The 20,228-nt window shown below is 42.5% G+C and overlaps 1 protein-coding gene across 1 annotated transcript in view; it reads left to right on the top strand.

The window, feature by feature from the left end:
- Positions 1 to 568: 568 nt before the first annotated feature.
- The window catches only part of LOC142671120 (protein kinase C-binding protein NELL1-like), a gene marked incomplete at its 3' end in the record, with an annotated part of 276,628 nt that continues 256,968 nt past the window's right edge, over positions 569 to 20,228 (top strand). Inside the window, exon 1 of the mRNA XM_075847140.1 lies at positions 569 to 706. The remainder of the gene's footprint in view (positions 707 to 20,228) is intronic.

Raw genomic sequence — 20,228 nt, 5'->3', positions numbered from 1 at the left:
TTAAAGTCGCCACCAGCAGAATTTTTAGTAGGACTTGAATAGGGTGCAAGACATGTCGTCACTATGCTGTGAACTCACCAATTTAGTTTGATAGGAGCCAGAATCTCCAGAAACCTCTCAATATGCCGGAGTAAGTGAGCAACAAGCCTTATTCTCTACCTTCAAATGAATATCCACCTTTTATTGCTGCTGTTTTTAAGTCCAACTTTGTGTTGATTTGCTTTTTACTATATCTTTATAGCGGTCAGAGCTCCAAATCAACTGCATAGTCATTGAGTTAAATAAAATTCTGGCTGCCAGCAGTCACCACTAGGGGGAGCTTACTGCAGATTGTTGTATTATTAAGTTCAATATATAAATTGTATGCAGTGAGCTCCCCCTAGTGGTGACTACAGACAGCTAGAATTTAACTTTTTAATTTTTCGCTGACCGCTATAACAATATATTATCAAATTAATCAGCACAGAATTTTGGATCGGTTTACATTAAAAAAATCTTTATGCTGTTAAACTAAATGCTCAACATTCAAGTTTTTCATTCTTAAAAGCCCAGCTGAGATAAAGTTTTGTTTACGTAGGACATGACTTTTGCGCAGATGGTTATCAGTGTGGAGAAAACTCAGAATGCAGAAACTGGATCACAAAATCCACATGTGAATGTCGGAACGGGTTTGTCCCCATTCAAGGAGACCCGACCTATTGTGAAGGTAGGAATCCAAACGTATCTCTTGTAATAAATGTCTATATTTACTGTGCCACAGATACGTATCCCGCAGTCCGGTGTCGTCAGGACCTGCGAGGCAGTAAATAGTTGTTCTGGATGATTGGGTGGATAGATGTTCGAAGAAAATGATCGAGGTAGAGAATCAAAAAATAAATTGGATGTTAACCCAGGGAGAAATGTTGATGCTCTTGTTGCTCTTTAAGAAGTGGAATTGAAAATCTCCTCTTGGGGGTGTACTTACTTTTAGTAGTCTAATATCTCGCTTTGTGTTGGTGTCTGTGTAATTACCAGAGAGGTCACAGCAGAGACTGATCAGCGGCAAAAGGCGACATTGTTACCAAGTCCTGGAGACAAAAACTGTAATTGTGTTTTGTAACTTGTAGGATTGGAAACAATTGTGGTCTAAGTATCTGATCAGTACGTAATGGCACGACGACGAGACCTGAACACTGCGGTGTGTTATTTACAAGGAAGGGATTGTGTTACTTTATCTCTAATACAAAAGACTTCTGGATGTGGAAAACTGTTGTCTGCATTACTTATGTGATTATCCTTGTGACAGATGAGCGGACAAACAATTGATGGCGAGGAAGTGTGGTCTAAGGTCGTTCTGTAACTTAAAGGATTGTTAGACCAAAAATGTATTTTCTTTTTTTCTTTTGTTATTCTTTCCTTCCTAACCTCCAGTCCTTTCTTTCCGTCTTACCATCCAATCCTTCCTTCCTACCCTCCATTCCTTTCTTTCCTTCCTAACCTTCATTCTTTTCCTTCCTTTCTACCCTCCGTTCCTTTCTTTCCTGCCTATCCTCCATTCCTTTCTTTCCTTCCTAACGTTCATTCTTTTCCTTCCTTTCTACCCTCCGTCCCTTTCTTTCCTTCCTATCCTCCATTCCTTTCCTTCCTTTCTACCCTCCGTTCCTTTCTTTCCTTCCTATCCTCCATTCCTTTCTTTCCTTCCTATCCTTCATTCTTTTCCTTCCTTTCTACCCTCCGTTCCTTTCCTTCCTATCCTCCATTCCTTTCTTTCCTTCCTATCCTTCATTCTTTTCCTTCCTTTCTACCTGACGTTACTTTCTTTCCATCCTACCCTCCATTCCTTTCTTTCCTTCCTATCCTCCATTCCTTTCTTTCCTTCCTATCCTTCATTCTTTTCCTTCCTTTCTACCCTCCATTCCTCTTTCCTTCCTATCCTCCATTCCTTTCTTTCCTTCCTATCCTTCATTCTTTTCATTCCTTTCTACCCTCCGTTCCTTTCTTTCCTTCCTATCCTCCATTCCTCCTTCATTCCACTCTTTCCTTCCTGTCCTTCATTCCACTCTTTCCTTCCTATCCTCCATTCCTCTTTCCTTCCTATCCTCCATTCCTCTTTCCTTCCTATCCTTCATTCCACTCTTTCCTTCCTATCCTTCATTCCACTCTTTCCTTCCTATCCTTCATTCCACTCTTTCCTTCCTACCCACCATTCCACTCTTTCCTTCCTATCCTTCATTCCACTCTTTCCTTCCTATCCTCCATTACTTTCTTTCCTTCCTATCCTTCATTCTTTTCCTTCCTTTCTATCCTCCATTACTTTCTTTCCTTCCTATCCTCCATTCCTTTTTTTCCCTTCCTATCCTCTACTCCACTCTTTCCTTCCTATCCTCCATTCCTTTTTTTTCCCTTCCTATCCTCTACTCCTCTCTTTCCTTCCTATCCTCTACTCCTCTCTTTCCTTCCTATCCTCCATTCCTTTTTTTTCCCTTCCTATCCTCTACTCCTCTCTTTCCTTCCTATCCTCCATTCCTTTTTTTCCCTTCCTATCCTCTACTCCTCTCTTTCCTTCCTATCCTTCATTCCACTCTTTCCTTCCTATCCTCCATTCCTTTCTTTCCTTCCTCTCCTCCTCTACTTGATTCCTTCCTACACTTTATTACTTCCTCCCTTACAATTTTCCTACCTCCCGTTACTCCTGACTCTCTCTTTCCCACCTCCCACCGTTTCTTTTTATTTTGCTGGTTTTCCTCTATGATTTTTTAGACCTTGGATCAGGCATCTTTCTGCAAATATTTGACACCTTCTCAATATATCAAGTGAAGAATATTTTTAGCGCCACAACTCTGTCTCTACGGATGTTTGCCTTGAGGAGACACATATGGAGCCATTCCACAATAGGGTCTATATGTCTCGCTGCTCCGCTCGGTCCATTTCATCAATGTTTTGTGCATTTCTTTTCATATTAACCAGAGAAAAGTTTAATTCTATGTCCAGGACTCGGCTTTCAATAGTGCCCTATTGGGAAAATGAAGATTGCATTGAATTTTTTTCCTGAGCTGATTGACGACAACACACAATAGGTTCCTGCAGAGAAATGATTTATGATTGTAGTGCAAGGATGGGAATTCTCTCTAATTAATGGGAATTAGTAGCAGAGCGTTTTGAGGCTGGAGTGTTCGTCACAATACAGACCTGCCAAAAAGCCTTCCATACCGAGCTGTCCGAGAGGAAATATATCGGAGACCATCTCGTAAAATGTTCTGTGTATACGTCTAATGCAAGAGATCAAATATAGATGAGGCACCGTTGCTTTACACAATTTACACATGTTGTTGCCTTTGCTGAGCTCCCTGGTTTCATTGTTTCATCTTTTCCTGCCTTGACACGGCTCACATTCAAATATGGAATTGGAGTTGCCCCCCAGAGAAAATAATGGTGCGATTTAGATCACTGGGTCAGATGCATGATATCTTTAAATAGTCCCCTTTTCAGGATTTTAATGGCTTCAATCCATCTGAAATACAAAATTAACCAACTTTGTCATTAGTCTTCATTACAAATTTCCCATTATTTTATGTATACAGCTCCAATGCAGACCAATGTGTCTCCATGGTTACAGACTACAAATCAACCCTGTGTAGTCAGATCCAGCAGTCCTCATTCAACTGCCTCCTCTTCTACTTTGTGTAGCAAGATTGGGAGGCAGAGGGAAGAGAGTAATACATGACTGCGAGATCAAACTATACACAGGGTGCGGTATGTAGACTCGTAGGTATGTATGGAAGCTGTATACACAAAACGGTAGGAGATTTATATTTTTTTTTAGTAAGCCAATTTCACAGTTGTTTAATTTCTGTATTTCCAATGAATTGAAGCAATATAAAATTGGTTGCAAAAATATACAACTCTATCCGTATCCAAACGTGTGGCGTGCAACATAATTATGTGGCGTGCCCACCTACTGTTTGACAAACATGGCCCAGATCTCCATGGCCCCCCAAGGTCAGTGGGTTTTGGCATCTATCCAGTTTTGCCTGATGTTGATGCTGCCCTTGATTTATCTTCGTGTTAATTCTGATCAATACACCCGTAACTTCTAGAATCTTATAAAAAATGTATTTGCCCACAAAAAAAAAAAAAAAACGGCAATTTTTTACTCTCAAACTTTGTACCAGAAGTCATCTGCGTAGAAAACCTGGGTGCATATACTTCTTGTTTTCCTGGACTTCTTCATTTTACCTCCCCCTCACAGCAAACTTTTCCACCAACTAGGACATAGGCCTTATGCACACAGCCGTGCCCGTGATTGCGGGCACCGACGGCCGTGGGCCGCATTTTCATACAAAGCATGGGAGCACGGCCCTTAAAAAACGAAAAGTAGGACATGCTCTATAATTCCCGGCACAGTTCTGCAGCACGGACACCTATCCGTAGCAATACGGAAAGGTGTCCGCTGCCAATAGAACCGGGCGGGTCCGTAATTGCAGACCGTATTACGGAGATTACGGTCAAAATAACCACGAAATGGGTCAATCATGTTGCCGGTTTAGCAGGAACAACCACCCTGGCTACCCCCTGACAAAACTACCTCCATAGCTGCACCTCACAGCCTGAGAAGTAAAGGTGTGGACTATCAGAACAAAGGGAGGGGCTTATCCACTGATCTGACTGTAATTGATATGAAGCCACTCCCCTTTACTGTAACTCCACCCTTTCTGAGACTTCAGCCAAAATATGGAGAGAGCCAGTATGTAAAATACCACATTTTCTCTGCCATGTTTCTACAGGACTGTTTATTTCAAGACCTTGCAGAAGTCCCTACAGACTGACAAATTGGGCAATGTTTTTTTATTTACTGCACCTTTAAAATGATTGCTGTCCCTTTAATTCATTAAAAAAAAACTATTGATTATGCAATTGGCTTTCTGCATGAATGGACTGCGTGACTTTCATGGCTGGGTGGTTAGTATCTAATTCCTCCATCATGTGACTGTATCACAGAAAGAACATTGAATTGTAGCCGGGACTCGTGTCGTTCCGTATGACGGAGGTTAATTGGCTAATTATAAATGTCTTGTAATTCATATAGCTCACTTGACCGCAGTCATTTGGATTAATAATTCCTTTGTTTGTTTCTCTTCTGTACATAGCGATGCATACATTATAGCCATACAACAATTTAATCTTTTTTTTCATGTTTTCCCTGCTACAGATGTAGCAGAGCTGCCTTAGTCCAATGTAGTAGACCTGAGTTTGTCATTTAAAAAACATCAAAGTGGCATCCCAATTGGTTAGCTGTAGTTTTTCCTTGGATTGTAGGCAAACCTACTGAGTTACCTTAACTGAGATAATTTATCTAGTACACCATAAGCTCGGCTACATTTGTATAGTGTCTTAGTATGTGCAAAACAATATTTTTCATGCTATAAATGATTTTGAACAATAGTTTATATTTATAGTGTGAGAGATATTTATACAAGTTCACCTCATTGAGGGTTTAAATCAAAAGAATTCAAAATATTTCTCTAAATGGATAAAAAAATCTTTACACGATTCGATTCTTTCATGATTGACACCTTTTTTCGTTAAATAAACAGTGCAAGGAAATGCTCATGGAAAGGCTTCTATTGAGTCTGTGATTATAGTGCATAATACAGCGCCCCCCAAAAAATTATAGTATTGCCAAAATAATGCCCTGATACTGTGTGCAAGCAATATTGTCATATACTGCCCACATAATGCTGCCATATAGTGCTCAAACTTTAAAGCCATACGGTGCTCAAATAATACACACATTACGTGCTCAAATATACCACCATATAGTGCTCAAATAAGATCTCCATACAGTGCTTAAATAATACAATCATACAGTGCCCACATAATGGCACCATACAGTGCCCACATAATATCATCATACAGTGCTCAAATAATACCACCATACAGTGCTCAAATAATACCCCCATACAGTGCTCAAATAATACCACCATACAGTCCTCAAATAATACCACCATACATTGCTCAAATAATATCACCATACAGTGCTCAAATAATACCACCATACAGTACTCAAATAATACCACCATACAGTACTCAAATAATACCACCATACAGTACTCAAATAATACCACCATACAGTGCTCAAATAATACCTCCATACAGTGCTCAAATAATAGCTCCATACAGTGCTCAAATAATATCGCCATACAGTGCTCAAATAATACAATCATACAGTGCCCACATAAGGGCACCATACAGTGCCCACATAATGGCACCATACAGTGCTCAAATAATACCACCATACAGTACTCAAATAATACCACCATACAGTACTCAAATAATACCACCATACAGTGCTCAAATAATACCACCATACAGTGCTCAAATAATAGCTCCATACAGTGCTCAAATAATATCGCCATACAGTGCTCAAATAATACAATCATACAGTGCCCACATAAGGGCACCATACAGTGCCCACATAATGGCACCATACAGTGCTCAAATAATACCACCATACAGTGCTCAAGTAATGCCACCATACAGTGCTCAAATAATGCCACCATACAGTGCTCAAATAATGCAACCGTATAGTGCTCAAATACAACCGTATAGTGCTCAAAGAATACAGCCATACAGTGCCCAAATACTGCCAACATTTAGTGCTCAAATAATACAATCGTACAGTGCCCACATAATGGCACCATACAGTGCCCACATAATGGCACCATACAGTGCTCAAATAATACCACCATACAGTGCTCAAATACCACCATACAGTGCTCACGTAATACCACCACACAGTGCTCACATAATACCACCATACAGTGCTCAAAGAATATAGCCATACAGTGCTCAAATAATGCCAACATTTAGTGCTCAAATAATACAACATACAGTGCTCAAATAATATAACCGCATAGTGCTCAAAGAATACAATGATAGTGCCGAAATAATGCAGCCATATAGTGCTCAAATACCACCATACATTGCTCAAATAATTAAACCCTTTAGTGCTCATAAATTACAACCATACGGTGCTCAAATAATACAGCCATATAGTGCTCAGATAATACAACCATCAAATGTTCAAATAATTCTGCTATATAGTGCTCAAGTACAAGTTTTTCCGTATTTTAAAAATATTGTCACAGTCCTCAAATAATATTGCCATATAGTCCTTAAATTAGACATCCATTCAGTGCTCAGATAATACAACCATAAAATACTAAAATAACACTGCCATACAGTGCTCAGATAATACCACCTTAAAATTCTGAACTAATATACTGCCATATAGTGCTTAAAATACAACCACTCAGTGTTCAGATAATGCCACCATATAGTGCTCAAATAACAGTGTAATTCAGTGTTCAGATATTATTACCACACAGAGCCCAGATAATACCACCATACAGTGTCCAAAAATCTTTGCCATACAGTGTTCAAATAATACTGCCACTTTTGCAATATGGGGTAGCCCTATGATATTTGCCCCATTTGGCCCTCCTATAATCCAACCCAGCATGTAAGTTGTTGAGCAAAAGTGCTGTTGCTCCGTCCCTTCTCCCTGCCCGCACCCCCTGCCCGCAGCTTCTGCCACCCAGCCACAGTCCTGCAGAGATTTAATCTCCCATAAGCGTAAATCTGAGCGTTTACAAGGCGCGCTGCTTTTTATCTCTGAATTACACCAGATAGAATCTCCTACATCTGATGTTTCTCCTTTAGTGACCTGCTCAGCTCTGCTACATCTGTAGTTGAAGCCATAAATAAACTAGGTCTACAATAAACATTGCTGTTACACTGTTATCCACCTCTGTTTATGGATATATTCGGACAGTGCGGTCATATTGCGGCTTATTACCATAATATGGCAGCAGAATTACGTGGTTTTGTGGTAATCGCGGTATACATACCCTAGAGGCTAGAATGCCCATCCAGAGTGCTTGCCCAGCTCAGGTTGGCTCATGCCCGATGAGTGGCACAAACTTTCACATGGACGCTCCCTTCTTTCTCTCCCACAATGGATGTGAAGGGGCAAATGCCCACCTGTCCCTGGTTGTGGTGAACCAGGAGTGGGCACATTTTTTTTTTTTCATTATGGGGCTTCCGTCCTCTGTTTACACTTCTGGTCCTGGCATTCAGCTTCACCTCTATTTTTGTAACTCTCAGCATGGGTAGATGTTGTATATTTTTATTTTTTTGGCTTTTAATGTGATTTTATGATTGAAGAATAGCGTCTCCAAATGGTCAGCGCCTTAGAAATAAAAATAGCAAAACTATTGATGTGTAAAAATTAGGATCCATAGTGTAATCTAGGACTGAAGATGAATGTGCGCCATTCTGCTCCGCTCCCTTAATATTTCATGACTGTAATCTGGGGCTTCTTGTTTAATGGCGAGACGATGGATATCATCCGCGCGTTTCTCATCTCGGGCGCGGCAGACCTGATGGCTGAAGTTAGGAGAGAATTTCAGCTATGCCACGTTCCATCCATCGTCCGCAACTAACTGGAGTTTGATTAAAAAATTCTGGGTGAAATATTGGTGGTTAAAGCTCACGTTTAGACGGGTCCAGATGGGAAACCTAAAAATCAACAAAATAGAGGTGAATTAATGTAGCGCTAAAGACTGAGAAGAGGATGCGTCCTACAAAATATTGATAGGTGGGATTCCTGTAGATTATTCTCCGTCACACAAAATACATTTAAAGGGATTGTCCAGTTTAGAAACCCCATTGTCATACCCCCTATTAAGAAATCCTGAGATAATAGAGGGGGGTCCTCTGTTCAGGATCCTCATCTCTTGGTCAGTTACATAGTGCGTCTCTCTCTCTCTCTCTCTCTCTGGAGGACCTGTCCTGTATTACACAGACAACACATTGATATGAATGGACACTGTGTAATACTTCATTTCTCCTGCGGGCGTGCTGTAGAGAAACTGAACACTTACTACCAGGTTTGCTCGCAGATTAGAGGTGATCGCTGGTGGTCCCAGCAGGGGGCACTTTGTGATCAGAGAAATATCAAGGGAACTGTCTAATAAGTGGAGATTGACCCCTTTAGGCCCTTAAGAGGACGACATTCAAGAATTCTGCTGAGAGGCATTAAAAAAAATGGAAGAATAAAGTCTCTGAAAATATATGGTTGAGATATTAGATAGGTAAATGGGAGGGTGGCCTGTAATGTCCACTATCTAGGGGTCTCCATCACCCCAACTCCACAGTCAACCACTTTAACGCCAAATCTTTTCATCCTTAATTCTCTGGCTGCTGAGAAGAATAGGGGTTAATTCTTCCTAGATAATGGAGTCTGAGGTCACCACCACTGTGGACTATCGATAATTGGATAGTAGTAGGGTCACCTTTTGCGCCCCGAGATGAGTAAGTGTGACCCACAATAGGTATTTATCCAATAGCATGAGGAGGTAGCTAGTTTAAAAAAAAAAAGGTTTTCTCAAAATTTTAATGGTGTACAAACTAAGGGGTTAAATAACATTCAGCTCTGCTACGTTTGTATGTAAACCGAATGCAAAATAATTCAGAGGCGTTTCCCATTGCAACGAGCGGATCATTTTTCTGGTGCTGGTTATAGAATGAGAACGGGATCTTACTGGTTGCTATGACAACGTCTCCAATTTCTTCAATAAGCCTCTCGATAAGAATACATTGTCTTAAATCTGAATGCCTTTGTTTGGAGGAGTATTTTTTTTTTGCCAGTGGTCAACTATGTCTGGGACTATATTACGGATTGGGATGTTTGGACTACTCCAACCATCAGCTTCAACACATGGAACCAAGGGCCTATGACCCAAACACGGTGCCTCAACCTTTGTTGTCCTCATTGATCTAACAAGGGAAGGCCCAAAAAAAATGCCGGTACATGAAATGTCTTCTTCGGTAGAAGCAACGAGCTGAACTGTAATGCATCCCAATCTTTCCTGTATAAGAGGAATGTCAAAGGCTGCAGATATGTTGAATTTCTTTGGAAAGCCGAGAAGCTAGCTACTTCCTCCCTCACTGATGTCACTTCCTCGTTTATCATCTTTTAACCTTATAGACCGGGCCGGCAGTCACTGTGGTTCCTCTTTCTATCCCACCTTTAGCTTGACAAGTGTAGAGCATGTTTTCCAGATCATAATCCTTGGTATCTGCCCAGGTTTTTATGGTGCTAATGCCGACTTTTCTTATAGACGAAAAATGCGGCTGGTCATGTTTCCCACCCTATAGGCAGATAACCACCCAAAAGTGTCTCTGTATAGGGCAATGAATGGAAGTGGGGGTGTTTTTTTTCTCAGTATGACTGACTGCCAGGGAGAACTGAGAGAGGGAGGGGAGGAGCCTCTTAATGACCCGGTGACAGAAAATGTAGCCCTATGAGATCTAATATGGCTGACAATGATGGCTGAAGACAGATAAACCAACAAGATAAATACATTGCACACCGCTACAGGAGCGGAACTATAGGGGTGTAGAGTTAGCAGTCACACCTCGGTCCTGGTGCTTGATGGGGCCCCCTCTGCCACATAACAAGACACACTAGTATTATAAATGGCACTGCCACACCACTACCTGAGCATGTCAACCCAACCTTACAATGCCCATAATCCTAATCCTATCCCGATTTGCCGTAAATGCAACAAATTTAAGTCAACGTGTCGTTTTCTAGTTCTCCGCAGCTCTAACTCTATTTATCTTGTGCAAATATTTTTATTTCCTGGGTTGCAAGAAAATTATTATTAGAAAACCGAGGCCTCGGGGTTGTGAATAGTAACCATGAAAAACAAGTGTTACTCAAATGAGGTGAAATGTTTAACAGCGAATCACGGTCGGCAGGTAAACTAGCGGGGGGTGCAGTGTGTGAATGGTAACAATGGTACCTAATGTTAATGTTTATATACATATACACAGTGGAGTCCCATTATTATGAGCAGCAGCTAATATCCGAAGTAACCGCCGTGTGCAGCGCGGACAGCAGTAGACGGGCTGGGAGTGATCAATAAGGTACTGGTCGGAGGTCTCCGGTATCTGGCGGTCGCTGACTGCAGAACATCCCACATTTGCTGGCGGGTGCGTGGGGAGGATCCATAGAGCGAATAAGACGATTGAGGTCCCATAGATGCTCCATTGGGTTCATGTCTGGTGAATTAGGGGCCAGGGAAGTACTTGGAGGTCTTGGTCGCGCTCTTCCTGTCGGACATTTCTAGCCGGGTAACATGTCGCATTGTCTTGCTGGAAAATTCCATCTGCCTCAGGGAAGACAGTCAGCATGTAGGGGGGACGTGATCCGCAACGATGGATTCATACCCCAATCGCTCCAGAGCCGTCCACATGGATGAGTGACCCAGAGAGCGCCATGAAAAGTCCCCCGACCATAACGCTGCCGCTACCGGCTCGTGTCCATCCAGCAATGGCTGCCCAGTGTTTGTTCTCTGATGTTTCTCGCCTGACGCGCCACCGTCCATCCGTTCATGAAGCAGAAACCGTGACTCATTGGATTAGACGTCCCTTCACCAATCATCGGTGGTCCAATGCCGATACTGCCGCGCACATTGAAGCCTTTTTTTCCGATGCCCCTTTGTTACATAGGAGCAGTGACCGTCCGTCGGCTCCGGAGCCCCATACGCAGTCGGGTTCGCTGAACTGTTGTATTAGACACACGTCTGGTCGCCCCAGGTTGATTTTCACGGTGAGCTCCTCCGCTGTAGCGTGTCGTTTGGCCTTCGCGCACCTTCGTAGCCGACGTTCACCTCTCACATCAATGGTGCGTCGTGCTCCGCAGCTTCCACGTCGGTAATTCCCAATGGCGCCACTTGTCCACTCACGATACACTGTCACCACAGCAGCACGCGAACCGTTCACAAACTGTGCTGTATGAGAAATACCGACACCCCGGGCCCGAAAGACAATAATCACCCAACTCTGACAAATCGCCCGTTACCCATGACAACAACGAGTGATATGTGATCAGACAGCCGATCCCACACCTTATATACCCACAAACATCACTGCCTGCATGGGCTACGCGCTGCCGACATAGACCGTATAATGGGACTCCCCTGTGTATATTATAGGAAAATTATAAATAGGAGAATCTTCCAGATCTGATGACCTCAATCCAACGTTGAAATACGATTGGTTACAAATTTCATTTATCGCTACCTGGGAAAGCTGGGTGACTACCACTATGATTGCATTCCGTCTGCTTCCCTTGGGGTTGTCACCCAGCTTTACTAGACTTCTGAAAGTCTTATCTTCCTAGTTGTCCAGTGATTATATTTATACCACATGACGAGCCTGGTTTGTCATTCAGGAGTCTAGGAAAGCTGGGTGGCATCCCATGAGCAGGGTGATAAGCTATAGGCAGTGCAGAGGTAGCAGTCACACACAGGCCCTGGAACCCTTTGGGCTCCTCTGCCACATATAAGGACACCAGCATTATAAATAGGACCTGGTAGGTGGGGTTCACTTTTGCAGATTTTGTATTGGGGCCCAGGAGTTCCTCCTCTGCCTATGAGGGAGCTGCAATGGTTGTCACCCGGCTTTCTCAGGATTATGTGTAACTAACAAACAGATGAGTAGAACTTAAAATGACATTCAAGGACTTTAAGTCCCTATAAAATACCCTATGAAAAAATTCTTACTTAAAAAAACTTTATCCATTGGCCAGAAAAGAGAACGGCTACAAAGAGCAGCTCGCTCTCTTGCGCGCTCTCTCGCACGCTCTCTCGCGGCCTCTCTCGTGCGCTCTCTCGTGCGCTCTCTCGTGCGCTCTCTCGCGCGCTCTCTCGCGTGCTCTCTCGCTCTCGCTCTCTCTTGCGCTGTCTCGCTCTCTCTCTCGCGCTCTCTCTTTCGCTCTCGCGCTTGCGCTCTCGCTCGCTCTCTTTCTCTCTCGCTCTCTTTTTCTCCCCCTGGAGGACTCAATACGTGCACACATTACGCAGACAGCCCATTGATTACAACTGGAACTGTATAATGCTTAATTTCCCCTGTGGAGGCGCTGCAGAAGAATTAAACACTGCAAGGTTCCCCCACAGATAACCGCTGGTAGCCACAGCAATGGGACACCCTATGATCCCCTTATTTTGGGAGGACCCTTTTAACCCAAATAGGAATGGAAAAAGTGGAAAACCCCTTTAACTCTTTCCCGTCGCTAATATGCCTATTTACATCGGGAAAGGGTATTTAAAGATGGCGCCCTCAAAAGCAGAGCAGGCGCCACAGCCGCCGGGTCACTGCTGTGTTACACAGCAGGGACCCAGCGGCAATGCTTGCGATTAGAAACATTTCTGATCGCAAGCATTTAACCCCTCAGATGCGACCACCGGCATCTGAAGGGTTTTTACTGCCCTTTTCACTTCAGAGCCGTTCACCGGCTCCTGTGCGGCGAGGAACGCTCCCAGCTCTGCTAGAGGAAGATCGCCTGGCAGGTCTCAATAGCAATGCACCGATGTTGCCATAGACGGAAATATTGTGATATTGCAGTCTATGGCATAAGCGATCTAATGAACGCAGGTTCAAGGCCCCCTAGGGGGGCTGAATAAAAGTAAAATAAAAAGTGAAAAAAATATATAAAAAGTCAAATCACTCCCCTTTCCCAAGATCACACATAAAAATAAATAAACATAAACACATCCGAAAATGCCCGAACTCTAAAAATATTAAATATTCAATACGGTGAATGTCGTAGCGGGAAAAAAGGTCAAAATGGCCAAATCGCCGTTTTGTTGGCACTTCAAACCCCACAATTTTTTTTTTATAAAAAGTGATGGAAATGCCCGACAAGATGGTATAAATAAAAACGACATCTTTTCTCGTATAAAAAGGCGCCTTACACGGAAATCTAAAAAAGTTACAATATGGCGATGCAAACATTTTGTGTTTCTAAAAGTACTAAAACATAACAAAAATGATATAAATTTGGTATCCCCGTGATCGGACCGACCCGCAGAATAAAGATAACCTGTCATTTTCACCGTACATTGAACACGGTAAAAAAGAAACCCAAATGAAAATGGCGGAACTGCTGTTTATTTCCAATTCCACCCGATTCTGTTTTGTTTTTTTTCCATATGGCTGTCAACGAAAAAATAAGAGTCATGACTTTTTGAAGGGGGGGGGGGGTAAAAACAAAAACATTAAAAGGAAAATGAGTCTGGTCCTGAAAGGGTTAATGTACAGCATTGAGATGCATCATATAAAGAATGTCATTCTGCTGCTTATTTTTTTTTTAGATTCTCCCCCCCCCCCAATATAAAATGAATTTCGAGTATTTAGTGTCCATTTGCAGTTTGCACTCGCTGTGTTAGAAGCGTTTTCTGGCCCGTAGATACGCACTTGAGATAAAGACCTGAAATGTGGCTGAAGTGGCCATTAACCCATCTGAAATCAATATGAAGTGTTGGTTGCGCACTATACGTCTCCCTCGGCCATCGTGGGGTTATATATAATTCCGGAAACCTGGAATTATAGAAAGTACATGGAACGAATGACCATATCGTTTATACATAAGTGTGAAAGCAGCTCTCACCATGGTAGTCACTTACATCTGATGGAGTGGAGATGGGAGAGGGCGCTATGGGCTATATGAGATAATAGACATCAATTTCCCTAATGGTGATATAATATAAGTGGGATTCTACTAAGGCTCCTCAGCTTTACAGAAACCGAGATAAAGGTTTGTGTATATGGAACAGTTTACCATTCTTGAGATCATACTGGGATTTACCTGCTGGGAGAGGGGCAGAGAGCGCTGCTCTATTCACAATCCAAACGCAAAGTTATTTCGGAGACTATCCACTGGGAAATATTGTTTACGTAAAAAGAAGCAGCAGACCTTGCATGGTGCCTCGTTGACATACATATTACCTACGTGGGTGTTTTATTTTATTGGTTGGGTGCAGTGTTCGTTTTATGTTAACTGCTTGGACCCTGTTTGACTCCGTAAAACATAACAATGTTAGATCCTTCCTGGGCAAACTACCCAGTTTTGAACATTATTTAGTTATTGAACACTGTTTTGTCGAGGGTCATTCATCTTGGTGACCATTTATGGTGTCCGTCATCTTGTAGACCTCCACTTTGCTTACTTTTTTATGCCTGATAATTTTTCACTTTGCACTAAATTCCTAAATAAAATGCAAGAGCAAAATACCATAATTCTAAATGTACAGACTCTACGTTGAGGGTTCTGATGGTTCCCCTCAGGTTATATGTTGAATGTCTTGATGACCTTACTGTGTAGATTCAAGTCTGTTGTCCCTGGACCAAAAGTGAGACCAAATAGTGGAGAAATTGTGTCCACTTTATCTCTTCAGCACCCAAAGTGTGGAGCAGGGTCCATCTATAACTGGGCGGGAAGAGTCTGCTCACATTTTTGGCCCATACGAGTCCTACGCTGCTCTTCAGGGGCGCACATGGGGGGGGGGGGCTGATGCCTAGAATCTCCGCTCTGTGCAGTCCAAAATTTGGATCTCTATCAAGAAACCTTTCTAAGGACCTGTTCACACTGCGTTTTTTTTAAGTCGCTTTGCACCACACGTGTTTTTTGCCGTGGTTTTTTAAAGGCTTTTTTTCCCCAAGTTCTTTAAGAGACAAAGTGAAAAATCGCGCACGTTTTTTTTTTGCCAAAAACTCGTCAACAACGCGTTTGTTTCCGTCTCGTATGGATTTCAATGGAGTTTATGAGGCGGAAAAAGCCTCAAGATAGGACACGTCGCTTCTTTTTCCCGCAAGCGTTTTTTTTTGCTCGCGGGAAAAAAATCCCTCCACCTCCCATTGACATCAATGGGAGTCACTTTCGGCCCTTTTTTGTCGCGTTTTTTTGCCATGGAAACCTCCGCAAAAAAAGTGTGAACAGGGCCTAAGAATGCCAGACCTATTTACTGAAAAAAATGAATTTCCTGCCCGAGACCACCATCCTAGACAATATAATATTATAATAAAAGTAAATTGTTAACCACTAAAGCACCAGAGACCGCCATGTAATATTAACCCATAACCACCATGTATCAAGTATAACAATACCCCTTCACCTTAGACCACCAGAGGTATTGGGTATTAACCCCTTAACCACTGTAGACCACCAAGAGTATGCGAGAAATACTATAATTAACCCTAAAACCCGTTGAAACGTCCCTATAATTGGGTGCGTTTTGCGGTGTCTATCGTAAGCACCAACGCACTTGGCAACCCCTCATTAAAAATTCTGCGTTTACCCCCTTCTTTTCGACGATCCTTACTTTGGGCGTCTGGTTTGGATCAGTCGAATCTCGAGTCGTCTTCTTCACTGCTCCAATTAGTAGATGGACGGGCACCTGAAACTAAACTCCGCGAGGAAAATTCAATAAAAAATGGATGAATTACCGGCGGGGAGCGGCGGCGCTTTTCACTCGGTTGACAGTTTAAAAGGCTTCATTTTAACAACAAGAGAATCCGATTTCTCGCTATAAAATCCATAGATTTTATTACTCTCTCCGTCTCTCTCTGTCACACTCTGAGCGCAGCTTCAATTAATGTATTTTCCTCCACCATTGATGACTATCCGGTAACGTATCGTCAGACGATGGATCACAGGTGCCCGGAGTAAATCACTTATTGAGAATGATCACGGAGAATTGCTTCACTGACCTTATCATTTCTATTACTTTCTTACATTGTCCGTTTATTGGCGTTGAAGAACAAACCCGAGTTCCAGGATCAATATTAGTTACAATTTTTGGGGTTGAATAAAGATCTGGGGGAGGAGGGGGAGTCATGTATTAATTGTGTGGCTTGGGTGGTGCCACTAACAATGGTGATACCTGCAACAAATTTTTAGAATATTGCCCCAATTTTGTAAATTTGGGCCAATTTGCCGACCTGTGTGGCTGGTCTAGGCTGCGGCACGTAGGCTTTATGTTGGGCTAAAATAATTGGCCAAAATATGGAGTAAATAAATATGGAGCATGTGCTATAGAATAGTTTCCTATATTTTCCAAGGGACTTTTCCAGACATTTTGCTTTCGTGGATTAAAACAGGATGAGCCCCAATATGTTTTTGAAATGTGGAAGCAAATATTGCCCTTTTTGGATATAATCCCAAGACCCTACGTCCCGATATTGATCTCCGCAGCCATCAGTGATCCTCCGCCACCAAATATTGAAACAAGGGACAACATAATGGGCCATTTGCATCTCTTTTTTTTAAAAATTTTTGCCGTCAGATCTCTTTAAAGTAGCGTGTGATGTCTTGTAATATTGATAAGCTATTACACCAACTTAACAGTGACCCCTAAACTCCGTCCCGGAGGGAATCTGTCAATTGACTGGTCAAGAGGGATTAATTGATTGGGTGCATAACTCCCTTGAAAGGGGCTGACTGATGAGAAATTTATGAAGCCATTCAGTGGGGGCTATTGCCCCCATTAGATTATTAGCAGTGAGGTTGTCACTAATAGGTGCCCTGATTAAAAAGGCTCATCCAGGATTAGAAAAACATGGCTGTTTTCTTCCAAAAACGGCACCATATCTGTCGACATGTTGAGTGGCTCCGTTCACTGCAATGGAAGTTTTTGAAAAAATGCTGTCATGTTTTTCTAATCCTGAAAAGCCCCTCTAAAGAGATCTGTGGGCGGGACCTAAAACAAGTCTGAACCTCATGCAGAGGCAGTATATTGTATAGCAGAACTTCCTGCGGGCACTTGAATTAGTGGTCAGGAAGCCGGGTCACCTGGAAAGGTCGAGGAATAAAAAAAATTGTTGTTGAATGTAGAAAAATGTATGTAGATTGTGAAAGCTTAGATAATATTAATGACACTGGGCCGGCAGTTACTGCAGTAGAGTTGGGCTTTAACTAGTGACATCATCAATGTTTCAGTGATGTCACTAGTCTATTGGGAACTTCCTCCACTGTGTGTAACATGAACACTTTTTTTTTTTTTTTTTTTTAATACCTTTATTTATATTTTTATCAACGAAAAGTGTTTGAAGGTTTTAATTCAAAGGAAATTTCCGGACGTCTTTAGCGCAATTCTTCTTTATATTTCATTGGATGATCCGCTCATCCCACTGGATAAATAAGTACGCATTGACTTTGCCAGTGACCCTTTAGCCGTACTAAGTGCTGATAATAGCAAAGCCTCCATTACTACCGCGGTTGATATGTAAGTGGTTACCGCGGCGATCACCTTTTATTTAATCCGGTTATGGCCTTTCCATTATATATGGCTGTTTGAAGGGTTTTTTTTTTTTAATGGTTTCCCATGGGCTCCGGTATATTTATGAATTCCATTACACCAAACTATTACCCCCATTCAATTAAAAATCAGTCCGGCCTCCCGTTTGCGGACCTGTAATGACACGAGGTGATGGCGACTCTCTATTAAACCACGCTGCTATCGCACACCTTTCAGCCCGCTCTGCGGTTTTTATACGGCTGCTCAGAAATGCTTATTTTTATCCGGCAAAAGAAAATTAAACTCTTCTTATCTTTACTGGGCACAATTTACTGTACAATTCCCATTACAGAGCTCACAAATCTCGTACGCTGAATAGCAGTCAGGATTCACGCTATCAGTCGATTCCGTTCTGAGAAATGCTGAATATAATCCTAGCGCATTGCTAGTAAGAAACTTTACTATATATATATATATTTGTCACACATTTGAATCTGCTACATACACATGTGCAGCCATTTAAAAAATAATAATAAGAAATATATATATATATGTAATGTTGAGACTTCATACAATTGTAGCAAACCCTCAGCAGTCAGACATTTTGGGACTGTAAAAGTTTTCAGCCTCTTGACATAAACAGCAATTTTCCAGTTCATGGACTCGAAAATTAATCCAAAATTCTGAGCTGATTAATTTCATAACATCTCTTTATAGGGGTCGGAGTTCCATTTTTCTGATACACAGCTCCAAATCCCCTGCATAGACCGTTACGTGATAAAGTTCTGGCTGCCTGAAGTCAGCACAAGGGGGAGGTCACTGAAGATGTATTATGGAGTTCAATGGGTGGTGGAATAGCTGTCTCTAGAGGTGTCTACAGTCACCCAAAATGTATAGTCTAAGGAGCTATCTCATAGGACAATGGTCCCCAACTAAGGGACCGCGGTTCAGACCGCAGACGCCACTTGTCCGAACCAGTGGCGTCACTGGCATCGGGCATCTGGGGCAGAAGCACTGACTTGTATCCCTCTGCCCCGGATCCCTGGGCGACTGCCACATTCAATTGTATCTGCGTCCTTAGGAACAATCTGCAGGGGGGGGGGGTGGCACTATTTACAGGGGGCATTGTGGCACTATCTGCGTGGACGACGACAATCTAGAGGGGGCATTGTGGCACTATCTACAAGGTATAGTGTGTGGCATTGTCTACAGAGGGCACAGCAACGATCTTCAAAGGGCACTATGTTTGACATGATAAACAGGGGGAACTGTGTGGCACTCTATAAGGGGCATTGTGTGGCACTATCTACAGGGGGGCAGATAAGCCTCGATTAAACTCCTGCGGATCCTGTATGAATATAACCTTACAGTTGGTTTTTGGCTCGGACCTTCAACGGACGGCAGACCGAGGTTAATGGACCTTCACTAAAGAGAGTTGAGTACCCCTGTCATATGACATATCTGATTGGTGAGGTTCAGACTGTTTGGAAAAAAACAGGATCCCGTGTGCCACATTGCTGCTCCTATACAAGTTTCACTCTTTGGTCTGGCTTTAGGATAGCAACGGGGACACAGGGCGCCCATTCTTCTGATTCTAGTCCCAGCAATGGGACCCCCAAAGATCAGACTTTTATTATATATTCCAATTATCTGCCGTAAATGTCTTTCGCTGTAATGCCCCTTTATTACTGGAGCTCCATGGAAACCCCTTTAGCTTCCCGTATGAATGGTCTGGACGTCTTCTTCTTTTCTTTCTAGCCCGTTAGAGATATTTTTTCTACGTCTTGAAGGGAAACTTGGTCTCGGCGCTCGGCAGCTGACCTACAACTTGTAGCAATAATCTTTTATTTACTTGAGACACTTTTAGCATTAATATTGAGCAGGTTCTAAAAGAATTTCTCCTTCTGAATTGGGAATATTTATGGCGGGTAAGAGGACTGAGGGGCCGTGGGTTACGCTCGGGATAGATGACGATGTCACATAGAGGAATTAGCAGAGCAGATAACTATGGAACTGACAAATGGGGCAATATGGGCAACGTGGACGTGTTAAAATTCATGTTCAATATTTTTTCCATATAGAAATGGCAGAGAATGTGTCAAA

This window comes from Rhinoderma darwinii (genome assembly GCF_050947455.1).
Source record: "Rhinoderma darwinii isolate aRhiDar2 chromosome 1 unlocalized genomic scaffold, aRhiDar2.hap1 SUPER_1_unloc_24, whole genome shotgun sequence".
Classification (NCBI taxonomy): Eukaryota; Metazoa; Chordata; class Amphibia; order Anura; family Rhinodermatidae; genus Rhinoderma; species Rhinoderma darwinii.
Note: the sequence above shows the minus strand (reverse complement) of the source record. Positions and strands in the feature narration are given on the sequence as shown.